Raw genomic sequence first — 13,658 nt, forward strand, 5'->3', positions numbered from 1 at the left:
CTGAACCGGTTCGGAACAGCACTTTCAATTAATTCCGGTTCGGGAAAAAAATATGGTTCAGTTGCGATTTTCGGTTCGGTTCCGGTTACTTCTCTTTGATACGTCTTCAAGAAAAACTAGATGCATGGAACATCAGCGCACATAGCATTTCACTTGCACAAATCAAATTCAAATTGATACTCTCATCTTTCCTGTTGGGAATATAAGACACGAAGAAAGGGGCGAAATTGGCAATCAAAAGCATGATACACAGATTGTGCGAGTCCATGGCGTCCATGCAAATCGTGCGACCCCACTTGTCGGAGTCGTGACGTAAGAGAGCCATCGTACGTCATCGACTTTAGCGAGCCAGAGTAGAGTCGCTAGAAATTTAGAATGAGATTCGTGGTCCTGACTGTGAGGTCACGTGAGCCGCGCTGCGACCCTCGAGTTGATGGTGTACAATAAATGAGCGCACCCCGAAGCAAGAAGCCGAATCCAAAGCCTAAAATACGTCCAAAACAAGTCAGTTCTACGTCGGACGGTCATTTTATCCCTTTGGTCCATTTTGCCCTTTTGGAATTGCAGCTATGAGCATTGCTATGAATGACTTTCACAGATTGCATGGTAATATTCAGAATGTGTTTAAAGCATTTTGATGAAATGTAACGAAAGCATAGTGAACGTGAGCTGCAGTGTCCAAATGACGGCTGTAACCACGCGATCGTCATTTTCGTGCTCCGCTACGCTGCCTTGTTCCAGTGATTTCCCCAGAAATTCACTGCTGAGGGGGTGCCGAGCTTTCAAGGGGGGGGGGGGGGGGGGGGGGTATGCTTGGTGAAGGTTCCACTTACGAAATTTTTCTTAGACACGGAAAGAATTGTGGCACAATGGTGACATATCTGCGGAGCTTTGCCGTTTTATTTGTACATGCGTTACAACACAGTACAGTAGAACACAGATTCATTATGAGCGGCATTTCAACATTAAGATGCATAATCGCACGACCGACAAAGAAAAAAGACTTTCACCTTTGCTCACGAAACTCAATGAATACCTAGCAACCAACAGTGAAGACCTCAGACGAAAAAAGTAGAATACCTCGCTTGATTGAGTTGGGCGCAAATGATTCCTTGTGATCCACATTGAGTTTGCATGCCCGAACGCATTTTTTCTCGTATGCGCGTACTATATGAATGGAACAGTGATTTTCAGATGAATTTGGACAAATGCATGGTAGGATCATCTGCATCACTGTGGTCCTACAGCCCAAGGTTGATAGTACAGGATGTAATTCGCTGCGCCGGACTCACTACTAGAATGTGTTGGTGGCCGAGTTGGGTGGTGTCACCTGAGAAATTTCAGGGGGGGTGTTTCAAAAATGCAGGGAGGGTGTACACCCCCCCCCCCCCTGAGGGGGGTGTAGGGAAATCCCTGCCTTGTTCGCGTGTTATTGATAAATGACGATGAGGCAGGAAGTATGCAGTCCATAGTGATGGTATGTTCTATGTCATGCTGAAGACTTGCACTCTGTCTGGGGATTCCAATGGCTATGCTTTCCAAGCGGATGTCGGCATCGTTGTATACACACACTGAAGTCGCACAACAGCCTGCAGTCCCCCACTGGATCCCGTTACGATCTGCTCATGGCCACAGTTGCCTCGTGGTGCGAAAATTTATTCGTTCTATTTGCGTATTTCAGCATATCAGAAGAAACAGTCACTGATCCCGCCACAGAGTGTCCGAATGAGCAGAGTCCCAGGGAATTTGTTCACCTGGCAGCTGACAGAACCGTTGAAAGCCAAGCGGTATGTTTGGGGCTGCAGAAACTTGAGCTAGAATTTTACAGTGCTGCAGTGGCGTATCTAGAGGGGACAGCGCCCTTGTCAAGCTGCGCAATTACACCCCTGCCGCAGCATATCCCCATGATGTTGTTCGCGATAAACATGGAACACTGCTGGCTTGTCGCTTATTTTTTTTTTTATTAACCCAGAATACACGCAAAAACGACATGAAAAAGAAAAACAAATTGTCAAATTTGACGATTACAACACTATTTTCCGAGCCTTTGCTGCTGTGAGACTGTCTATCATATCATCGATGTCCATTTTTTCAGTGTGGTGCCTCTCTATGCTCAGTAGAGCAAAATCGCAGAGCCTTCTTTGACCCATGGTAGCTCTCAAATATGAAAGTATCAGTTCTAATTTACCGAAAGACCTCTCACAGCTGGCGAGTGGCCATAGAAACCGCTATCGTTAGCATCATCTGCATCGCGATACGAAGATTTCCGAAGTTGCTGTCGTCTCCACAACGAACAATAAATTCAGGAATGCCCTCAGGACCCGTTACCTGCGGGCTGGAACGACTTCACAGCAACATTCTGCAGTCTAAAATTTCTTCATGGAGTTGCCCCTGTGATGCGCACGCCTGCTCGCGTCACACTCACGATTAAATCTATCGACAAGAACTGTGTGGGTCCACGCTGAGGTGAGGAAAGACGAGACGGAACTGACAAACAATTACAAAATGTTTAATTCCTATCTATGAACATCGCATGTGCGTCGGGCTCACCACTACGATGCGGCGTGACCACTGCTTCATCGAGGCTGCTTGCTCTGGCGAAGGTAGGTAGTCGCTAACGTCGACATGTGGTGGCGAAGTTGGCCCAGGCTGGTTCCTGACGGGGGGACCGAGGATGCAACGGCGGAGTAGGCTGGCGAACAGCCGGCTCGGAGCACACCAGTCTGGAGATCTTTACTGTTCGCTGGATGCCGCTCTTCTCTTCTCTCAAGGGTCCTTTTCCTCGCTCGAAAGCTCGGTCCCTTTTGTTTCCTGGCCACCCACTTGTTTGTCCTTCGCTCTGTCCTCCCAGGTGGTTCTCATTTTCCATTCGTTTTGGGTGCCGCCGCCGTCGGGTTCCGTCGACTCACTCGAGGTGATGGTTCCGCCAATTTGTTTCAGACGCGGAGTCTCGGTGGCACGCCGTCCCGTCGCCTCACCAGGAAATTGTCGTCTGGCTTTCATTGTACCTGTCCCCATCTGAGCATTGTTCGAACGTATACGGCGTCACGTATACCCATGGGGTTCGTCACATAAGGGTTCGTCACATCCGCTCACTCTCAGAGAAGAATTTTGTTGTAACAGACAAAATTCGTTTTCCACCACATTATGTTCACGCCACAAAGTTCATCACATAATTCAAGCACACCTGTAGCTTCCCGTACGCATCTGCGATGTTTCTTTTGAGTGCAATGCCACTCTTAACTATACAACTATATATAATGACGCAACCGTGTGGCTTTCCCGGTCTGATCGCTAGAACTATCTAGAATAGCACACAGTAGCACTACTGACCAATGGCAGAATACAACTCATATCATACATACTAAACACAACTCAAATGACGTACAGTAAGTTGCGCTGTTCCGTTCCCGTACCTCCATCAGATTGACCGTTATGGGGCGTCAGGCACGGGGCCGTGGCTCCGAAGTGCATATCGCGGAGTTGGAGGCACTACAATAAGGGCCGTTCTAGGCACATTCTGCGTCTCTGTGATCAAAGCTTCTTCTAAAAGAGCCTGCGTCAGTATATCAGGGGCTATTTCAAGGGGAGTAAAACCATTGCCGCTAGAGGGAACCTGGTAAGAGCGCTGGGGAGGACTGTTTTCTGCTGCAGCGTTGTTACTCCAATGTGGGTCATTAAATGGATCGTGTGCGGGCTTCATCCTGTTTGCATGTACAACTTTATCGTCACCCCGCCTGACATCTCGGATTTTGAATGTCACGTCGGAACACTTTTCGATCACGCGATGTGGACCGGTCCATTTTGGTGCCAATTTCCCACTTACGCCCGGCGCAACGGCTTCCACCCGCAGGTACACGCGATCGCCCGGCTGGTAGCCCACGTTCCTCGCCCCCTTATCGTGTCTCTCCTTCCTTGTTCTCGAAGCGTCCGTGAGACACGATGCCGCAATTTTATGTGCGATTGACAGACGCTGTATCAACTCCGCTCGGTAGTCCTCTAGTGTACCGTAATGAACTCGAGTTGACTCGTAAGCGACGTCAGGCACCACTGCTTCTCTACCGTGCAACAAGAAGTACGGGCTTTCCTTCGTTCCCTCATGAATGGCTGAATTGTACGCAAAAAGAGCAAATGGAAGCCAAAGGTCCCAATCTCTTTGGTCATGGGACACGTAATGAGACAACATTTTAACGAGAGTTTGGTTCAAACGCTCAACCGCACCGTTGCACTCTGGGTGATAAGCGGTTGTCTGCAGTTTACTTACACCCAGCAGTGAGTATATTTCGTTCATCAGCCGCCCCGTGAAATTTGTGCCCTGGTCTGTGAGCAGCTGCCGGATCACTCCATGTCGCAGAATAATGCCTTCCACAAATACTCTGGCCACTGTTTCGGCCTTCTGGTCGACCATGGGGAAAGCTTCTGCATAACGGGTCAGGTGGTCAACAAAGACCAAGATGTACTTATTTCCAGATGTGGTCACTGGTAGGGGACCCACGATGTCCATGGCTGCTCGCTCAAAGGGGTACCGCACCTCCCCAAATACCTGCATCGGAGCACGTTTTTGGTTTTTCGGGTCCTTCCTTAAACTGCACGATTCGCACGCGCGACAATACCTCGCAATGTCACCCCTCATCCCAGACCAGAAATACTGTTTCTGAACCTTCCGTATCATCTTCTTTACCCCCGGGTGCGCTGCATAAGGAGCATCGTGATATAACCGCAGCAGCTCCCCCACCATTGACCTCGGCGCGACTAGACGACCTTCCGATTTGCCAGCAGGGTCTATTTTCCGAAGAACCCCTCCTCGGTCAAGACAAAATTTTCCGGATGTTTTGCTAGGTGACGACTCACACACGTCGATAATCGGCCGTAGCCCCCCGTCTTTTCTTTGTTCCTCTTTCAGGTGCATTTGCTCCGCAGTGGGGATGAATATCTCCGCTTGACGGACAATGGCTCGACTTAACGCGTCCGCGTTCTGGTTCTTTTTGCCCGCTCTGTGGACGATTTCGAATTCGTACTCCTGCAGTAGGAGATTCCAGCGAGCAAGTCTCGAGTTAGGGTCACGCGCGCTCATTAACCATTTGAGGGGTTGGCAGTCCGTAATTATGGTAAAATGGCGCCCGTACAGATAGCAACGGAAATGACGAACTGCCCACACGACGGCCAAACATTCTTGTTCGGTCGCTCCGTATTTTTGCTCAGCTTCATTTAGCTGCCGACTTGCGTACGCAACTGGGTGCTCTACGCCCTCAAAAACCTGAGAGAGGATAGCCCCTACTGCGTACTTTGAAGCGTCCGTTGTCAATGAAAATGGCCTGGAAAAATCTGGAAATTTTAGAACCGGTGCTTCGATCAGCTTTTGCTTGAGGCGGTCAAACGCGTCTTGAGCTTCTGTCCCCCAAAAGAATGGTCTCTTTGTCGTCAGCTGCGTTAGCGGGCGAGCGATCGCCGCAAATTCTGCAATATGCCGGCGATAATAGGTAAGTAAACCAAGAAACTGCCTCACCGTGGTTTTATCGGTAGGTGTTGGAAAGTTTCTGACACACTCCACCTTGTCAGGGTCGGGTCGGACCCCCTCTGCTGATACTATGTGGCCCAAATATTTAACCTCCCGTTTCAAAAACTGGCACTTGGAAGGTTTCAGTTTTAGTCCCGAGGACCTCAATCGACCAAAAATCGCTTCTACATCCTCCAAGTGCTTCTCAAATGAACCGCTGTATATGATTATGTCGTCGAGATAGACGTAACAAGATTTTCCGAGTAAGCCTGCAAGCACTACATCAGCTGTTCTCTGCCATACTGATGCACTGTTAACTAATCCCATAGGCATTCGCTTCCACTGATAGTGACCGGATGGGGTGTTGAAGGCCGTTTTTTCCTTGTCCCGTTCGTCCATATCAATCTGCCAATATCCGGACGCCATGTCCACCACCGTGAAATATTTAGCGTTCCCCAATTGCGCTAGAGTTTCCTGGATATTGGGAAGTGGGTATGGATCCACCCTTGTAACCTTGTTTAGGTCTCTGAAATCAACGACAAAGCGATAAGAACCGTCTGGTTTTTGTACGAGCAGCGCAGGAGCTCCCCATGGTGAAGTGGAGTGTTCGATCACGTCACCCTCCAGCAGCTCGTTTACCTGTCTTTCCATTTCCTCACGCTTGGCATAGGGTATACGGTACGCCCTACGGAATACCGGTCGGGCATCCTCTGTCGGTATCCGATGTTTTACCGCTTTGCAGTGACCGATATCTGTACTGCCCCACGAAAATACATCCCCGTAGGTTTTAATTAGTTCAGTCAGGCATTCCCGCTCCGTTCCGACGACGTGCCCCAAATCAAACTTTGCAGCGATGTCTACCGCGTTAACCGCGTTGCAGTCTGAACGTAAGGGAGTCGATATCTCACCAATCTCGACGTCGACAAGTCTTCCCACTACCTTTTTTCGCGGAAGTTTTATCTCTTGTAAGGTAGTGTTGGCTACTCGTATGGGAATCGTACCGTCTTTGCGTATCTTTACTATCCCTGTCGCGACCCATGCGCCGGCCTCTATTTCCACATCGGACGTCTCCACAACCGCCACCCGACCTGCCATCCCTGGCATGGCGACTCTCGCTGTCAGGAGCGACTCGCTCATGGGCGGTAAAGAGGAGGTGCCGACCAGCCGAACCTTCACGACAGTTTCCGCCACGCTCGAACGTGGGACAATCTCCCCGCACGTATGCGCCGTCCAATTCAAAATCGGGACCTCCCCGTCTTTCATCTGCAAAACGCCTCTGCTTAACAGCAGATCGGCTCCCTGGTCGCGAAGGATGTCTTGGCCAATCAGGGCCGCCGTAGGAAACGAAATTTGCTCCGTGCATACAAAACACAGGGAATTGAAACTGTGGTTACCAACTCTGAAGGGTATCTCGTAACAGCCTACCGTTTCAATCTTTTCCCCTGTTATGCCGACCAACGTTCGATCGCCATTGCCCTCGCGGAATTTGCTTCGCCATCTCCTGTCTATGCGGTCTAGGACACATTCTTTTACTAGGCTGACCTTCGATCCTGTGTCAATTAGACACCTTACTCTGACGCCCCCGAGCTGGCATTCAATGATGGGACTTGTTTCTCCGCAGAATTTCACGATAACTTCCTGCTCTTCCCCTTCGTCTCGGACACCCGAAGGGGACGCGACTAGTTTCCCGAGTGGGTGACCTCCCTATCTGTGTTGTTGCCTTCCGCGGTTTCACGTATCCCAATCGTAGGATTTCCCGTTGCCTGCGGGGTGTATCGTTGTGGACAGTTACGAGCAAAGTGTCCGACTTTACCGCAGACGTAACACTCTCCGCGTCTTTGCCGAGGTGCTGAACGTCGTTCCGCCCCGCGGCTCCGTAGTGAAATGGAGGCCTCGAACATTTTCTCCAAGCGATCGAGTCGCGCCCTGACATTGTCTCTCTCGGTGTCTTCGACGCGGCGTACGGAGGGTTGGCATTCGCCTATTGTTCGTTCGTGCATTTCTTCTTTAGCAGCAATCTCTACGGCTTCCTCAAAGCTTGCGGGGTCACGCGAAAGGGTGAAACGCCGCACTGGATCCCTTAGGCCCTTCAAAAAGTGCGTAAGCAACTGCTCTTTTAGTAATTGCCTAGAAATCTCAGCCTTTTGCTGAGCATCGTCACCTTCGTAACTCACCAAAGTGGCGTTTCCTAGGTTGCGAAGTCTCGCGGCGAATGCACGCACGTCCTCCCCTGCGTTCTGCCTCGCTCCCGTGAATTTCTCCAATTTTACGTGCACAGGCTCTGTGTCAAAGCGTTTCTTAGCCAAAGCCTTGAATTCGGTGAAAGTTTTGGCTGCACTGACTTCATCGTCCTGCCACGCGAAGTTATATGCCGCGCCTACCATTTTGCATCTGGCGATACCTACAAGTTGATTATCTTGCCAACCTCCCATAAAGCCAACCTGCTCGAGGATGTTAAGGAAGTCTGTCAAACTTGGTCCCATACTGTCCCCGGTAAAAGTGGGAACCATGCTGCCTAACGCTAGCACACCAGCACCTACACCTACACCCACCGGGTTAGCCACGGGTTGTGCCATAGCGTCTCGTTTTTCCTCTCGTGTGAGGGTACAATGATCTCACACTTTCCTCAGCGATTTCATCCACAGAGTATATCCCACCGCTGCCACCACTTAATGTGATGCGCACGCCTGCTCGCGTCACACTCACGATTAAATCTATCGACAAGAACTGTGTGGGTCCACGCTGAGGTGAGGAAAGACGAGACGGAACTGACAAACAATTACAAAATGTTTAATTCCTATCTATGAACATCGCATGTGCGTCGGGCTCACCACTACGATGCGGCGTGACCACTGCTTCATCGAGGCTGCTTGCTCTGGCGAAGGTAGGTAGTCGCTAACGTCGACATGTGGTGGCGAAGTTGGCCCAGGCTGGTTCCTGACGGGGGACCGAGGATGCAACGGCGGAGTAGGCTGGCGAACAGCCGGCTCGGAGCACACCAGTCTGGAGATCTTTACTGTTCGCTGGATGCCGCTCTTCTCTTCTCTCAAGGGTCCTTTTCCTCGCTCGAAAGCTCGGTCCCTTTTGTTTCCTGGCCACCCACTTGTTTGTCCTTCGCTCTGTCCTCCCAGGTGGTTCTCATTTTCCATTCGTTTTGGGTGCCGCCGCCGTCGGGTTCCGTCGACTCACTCGAGGTGATGGTTCCGCCAATTTGTTTCAGACGCGGAGTCTCGGTGGCACGCCGTCCCGTCGCCTCACCAGGAAATTGGCGTCTGGCTTTCATTGTACCTGTCCCCATCTGAGCATTGTTCGAACGTATACGGCGTCACGTATACCCATGGGGTTCGTCACATAAGGGTTCGTCACACCCCCCATCAACATTACAGTCTTAAAAACTACCGAAGCAGCTACACTTCTCCTTCAGACCATCTGTGTTTGTGCCGTAACGCAAACCCTCGATATCGAGAAGGCATCCGAACATGACGTCAGTGTCACGCAAACGGGTGAATCCATCTCCATCTAGTCCTTCTCTCATAGTCCATCTCAAGTCATAGTCCATCCCTCTGCGAAGACGGTCACTCACTCACCATTTTTACCACCTTAGTTAGCGCTATGGGCGCCCCCCATGAAAACGGCGCCCAGGGAAAGTGTTCCCACCTGCCCCACCCTAGATACGCCTCTGCAGTGCTGCCGCTGCAAGTTACGGTATGTCGTAAAACACGCACAGCGTTCTGAAATCTCTAGCACGAGTCGAAACTTTTTCAGCAACACAAAGAGTTTAGTGCCAGTATACTTCCGCGTTTCAGGTCTGCCGACGGTGCAGAAATAGGGCAACCTCAAGGTCTCTGCAGTCATGTGCTGTTCATTATGTGGAGCAGAATGTGACTCGAAAGACAAAAAATATAGGTACCTCGCTGTATGGTTTCTTTTCCAATAATTGCGCTTAGAGAGGTTTGTCTTCAGTTCCAGAGAACGTCCTATGAAAGTGGCTCCTGATAAACTGCTCTGTGAACGAAGCAGTCTTTCGAGCAATGCTAAGTTTCCTTTCATTGCTCCTTTAATATGAACTTCAAGGGAAAAGCCATCATATCGCTAGAATTTTCCTTTGTAAAAAAGAACAGTGAAGAACAGAACAGTGTTCTGAAGCAAATATGTAACCAAAGCACACAGGATGGAAGTGCCCGTACTAGCGGCATAGCCGAGTGGGTTAAAGCACCCCCCCACCCCCACCCCCCAAGCATCCGGAGAAACATTAGGGCTCCTCCTTCCCTCCCCTGCTATGTGCATCGACAAAAAAAAAAAAAAAGAACTGTTTTTTTCCCCGAAGAGAGGGTCTGGGCAGATATGAGGAATGAGGTGCAAGAGGCAAAAAGTAAATGCAGATACTGGTTCTGGGTTCACCCCTGATTGCACAGTGTTCAGACATCGGTTGGCATTGACTGGATGTTAAGAAATGTATGAGCAGTGGAAAAGCATAATAAAGCCATGATAAAGCTCAATACGACTGTCTTAGACACCTTGAGGCTTGAGCTGTGTTTGCCTGCTGTGTGTTTCGACCTCAGAACCCCCATTAAGAAAGCATTATAAATTACTAGTACGCTGCTCGTGTTATATTTCAGTCATAATTGAGTTTATATGTGAATGTCCACATCATATAGTCAGTTTTTTTTATTGAATTATCTGCTTCAGTGAACCTTTATCATCAGTTGATTGATGGAGTCAGCTTTTACAGTAAATTAGTCAGTAATCGGTTTTAGTGCATCGTACATTGTCGTCTCTGAATACGTAAGGGGTAGTGTCTCGTATAGTCGCTGTTCTTGTAGATCTGTTGCAGTTGACTATAAATGGCATACCTGCCAAGTCTTCCGGTTTATCCGGGAGACTTCCAGATTTAGACCGGTTTGTACAGTTGTACGAACGAGAATCAAACCTCCCAGAAAACACAGCTTCCCCCGTATCTCTCAAAACAGCCGCTTTTTATCTGGCCGCATAGACCTTCAATCCAATCTCAGCCCCGTTGTCACTGCTATTGCTGCCGCTTTCTGAACAGTCAGTACGGCTTTCTGTAGTTTCCGGCTACCAGTGCAGGCAGTGCTGTCTATGGTAAGCAGTACGCGTGTGCTTGGCAAACTATGCACAAGAACGCGTGGTAAGCCGTAATGCCGTATGTAACGTAAGATGTGGAGTAGTCGGGCCTGGTTGAGAGCCGACTGCTTTGTTTGAGCTCTCTGGAAAGTTCGGACGCATTGCCGTGGTAATGCTTGGGATTCTATTCATATAGTGCAGCAGTGCTAAGTGCTAGCAAAAGTTCACTGTCGTAGTACAAAAAATTTAAAAAAGCAAGAAGAGATTGAAAAAATGTTTTGGTGCCTCAACGTTTTCACAATGCTCCTTGGCAAGCTATTTTGACACAGTGTCAGAGGTTTGTGGAACATGTTACGGCAAGGCCTACCCACGTGGCTTTTAGTAATGGGCGAAGTCAGCTGCTACAAAATTTTTCCAGTAATAAGTTGTGCCTGATAAACTGCTGGGGCAGTGTAGACGAGCGATTCTCAACTTTTGTTGTTTGAGGAAACCGTTGATCATGTCAGCACAATCTCAAGGAACTTATTACACTGGGGCAGCTGTGTAGAAGGGAGTGAGCGAACTAAGGTTTTCCCGGTGATTTTAATCCAAGCGCCATCGAAATTAATCCACGTGCCATGCAAACTTTATGGGGCATGGATTAATTTAGCTGGAACTTGGATCAAAATCGCCGGGAAAACCTGTAGATGTCGTACAAGTAGCAATTTTTGTTCCAGTTTAATTAAACATTCAATTATTTAATTAAATAATTATTTAAAGCTGATTATTTATTGCTTAGTTTTACTATGCTTACTACTTGTTACTTTCAAATTGAATTGTTTAGTTATAATTTATTTAACTGTTTACTGTTTTGTTGCAAGATATCGATTGGGGTTTGTCAGATTCATTTGACTGTTTTGCAGCACCCCTCAGATGACGCGTTGTGGGTTGTCACTGATGCTTGTACACAGAGTTCGAGGTAACTCGTTACTGTAACTAAGTTCATTTTTTGGTGACTTGTAACTTAACTCGGCGCTTTTGCGGCATGATAACTTTCAGAGGAACTCGTTTCTTTTTCAGGTAACTTTACCAAAGTAACTTAAGCTGAGTTCCAAGTTACTTGTAATTCACTTTTCACTTGCGTCCACATATTTTCTCGCTTTCTCTCCGGTTTTTTCATGCCATTTTATGGCATAAAACGTGATATTCAATCAATGACAGTATTCTATTCAGGAAGTAAGAACCGCTGCCATTGAAATAGGGCTGAACCATTGTGCGCCCTCAGGGGGTAAGCGTGTTGCACTCCTCCACAGGCAACTCAAGGGCTAACTCAACTGCTCATGTGCTCTGTACCTGTGCAGTGCTATTTTGTGTCCGAAGTAACTTGGAAGTAACTCGTCCTTTTTTTTAAGTAACTCCATAACTGCGAGTTACATTTCAGACTGAAGAACTTCGTTATTAGCTTAGTTACATTTTTCACGCGGTAACTTAACTCGTAACGAGTTCCTTTTGACGGGTAACTTCTCGATCAATGCTTGTACATCCCAAGTACACGTAGGCAGGAGATTAGCTCCGAAGTTTCGTTGAAGTAACTACAACTTTTCAAGTGGTTGTAACATACATTGTTTCGAAACACGAGAGAAAAGCAAAAAAGCACAGATAAATTGCCGGGTTGAGCTGCTTGTTGAGCCAACGTCCGTCTTTGCAAAAGCGTTGGCAGTGACTGTGAGCTGCTGCAACCTGGTCCTGCGATCTCGATGTCAATCCCACTAAAGATACAATGTTGAGCACGGTCCCTTAACAAGGCTGTTCCGAAGCGAGTCTTTCGCGGCTGCCAAGTTACACGCTCGTGTGCCGAACAGTGCGCGGAAGAAGTACGTGGAACCTCGGGACAAGGCTCACGGAACCCCAGTTGAGAAACACTGGTGTAGATGAAAGCCTAACGACGTCGTTCTTGCCTTCTATAAAATATCGAGTCTATTTCTCTGCAAATGTAGTGCCTCCCGCAAGTTTTGAAACCTCCCTAATTTGGTTTCCCCAGTCCTCTCCTCCCCTCTCTAATTTTTGAAATTTTTTTTTAAATATGAAATTAGAGTTGCAATCAAGAGTACTGTCTGGCTTTTTTCGATGACAACGACGGGAGCACTTCTCAACTTTCAATTTTGTAGAATTTTTAGGCGTTTCATTGTGTATGGTGCTGATATGACTGGAAAGGTTAGCTTTGAATACAACGAGAGCATGTTCTGCGCCATCAACCGTGTCAAACTGCATTGTCAGAAGGAGAGCCGCCGAGAGGGTGGGACAGTCGGGGATGGGGCCCGGGCCACTTGAGGGGTCTGCAGGAGATTTGTGCCCTCCCCCACCCCCCGTATCATTGCTTCCCGAAAGGTGTCTTTTTTTTTTTGTGCCCCTTCAGGCGGGCTCAGGGGGCTGTCGCCCCCCCCCCCCCCCCCCCCCTAGGTGCCAGCCGTGGTGTCGGTCGTCAGCATCTGCTTTCACAGACTGTTTTTGCAAATTTGTTTGCGATCGCACAGCAAATATATGGGGCAGCGAATGGCGACTCCTGCTGGAGATCTTGGCGGAGGCAGGGTTTCGATCCACGTTAGATGTCGCCCCACTTTTACGTCAAAGGGCTAGTCCAACATTGCAGCTCGTGTGGCTGAAGCCAATGTTCCAAAGTTGCTCTATACATAAAAAAAAAAAAAAATAGAAGAAGGAAGAAAGTAAAATAAAAAACAGCACAGATTAGCTCGAGAAAAAATTGACAAAAAGAAGATAGCGATCACGGGATCTGCGTAAATCAGCACTCCTCCTGTGGTGGTGTGCGATTGGAAAGCTTTTCATCACGAAAATTGATTGTTGCATGTAGCGATCTCTCGATCGTTCGTACCCGTCCGCCTTCCCAGCTTCGAGCTTGCGCTTGATTATAACCTTTTCCTGTGCACGCGAGGGAATCACGCATGTTGTTTTACTATCTGAAAGGGGGAAACAAATAAAAAATAAAACGCACAGCAGATAAGAAGTACGACTTCAAAACCGAAACCAGCTTTCAACTTGTTTACTTTGTACCGTATCGACGCTATCGACACAAATTGTG

Source organism: Ornithodoros turicata, unplaced genomic scaffold (genome assembly GCF_037126465.1).
Source record: "Ornithodoros turicata isolate Travis unplaced genomic scaffold, ASM3712646v1 ctg00000838.1, whole genome shotgun sequence".
In the NCBI taxonomy this organism is placed as follows: domain Eukaryota; kingdom Metazoa; phylum Arthropoda; class Arachnida; order Ixodida; family Argasidae; genus Ornithodoros; species Ornithodoros turicata.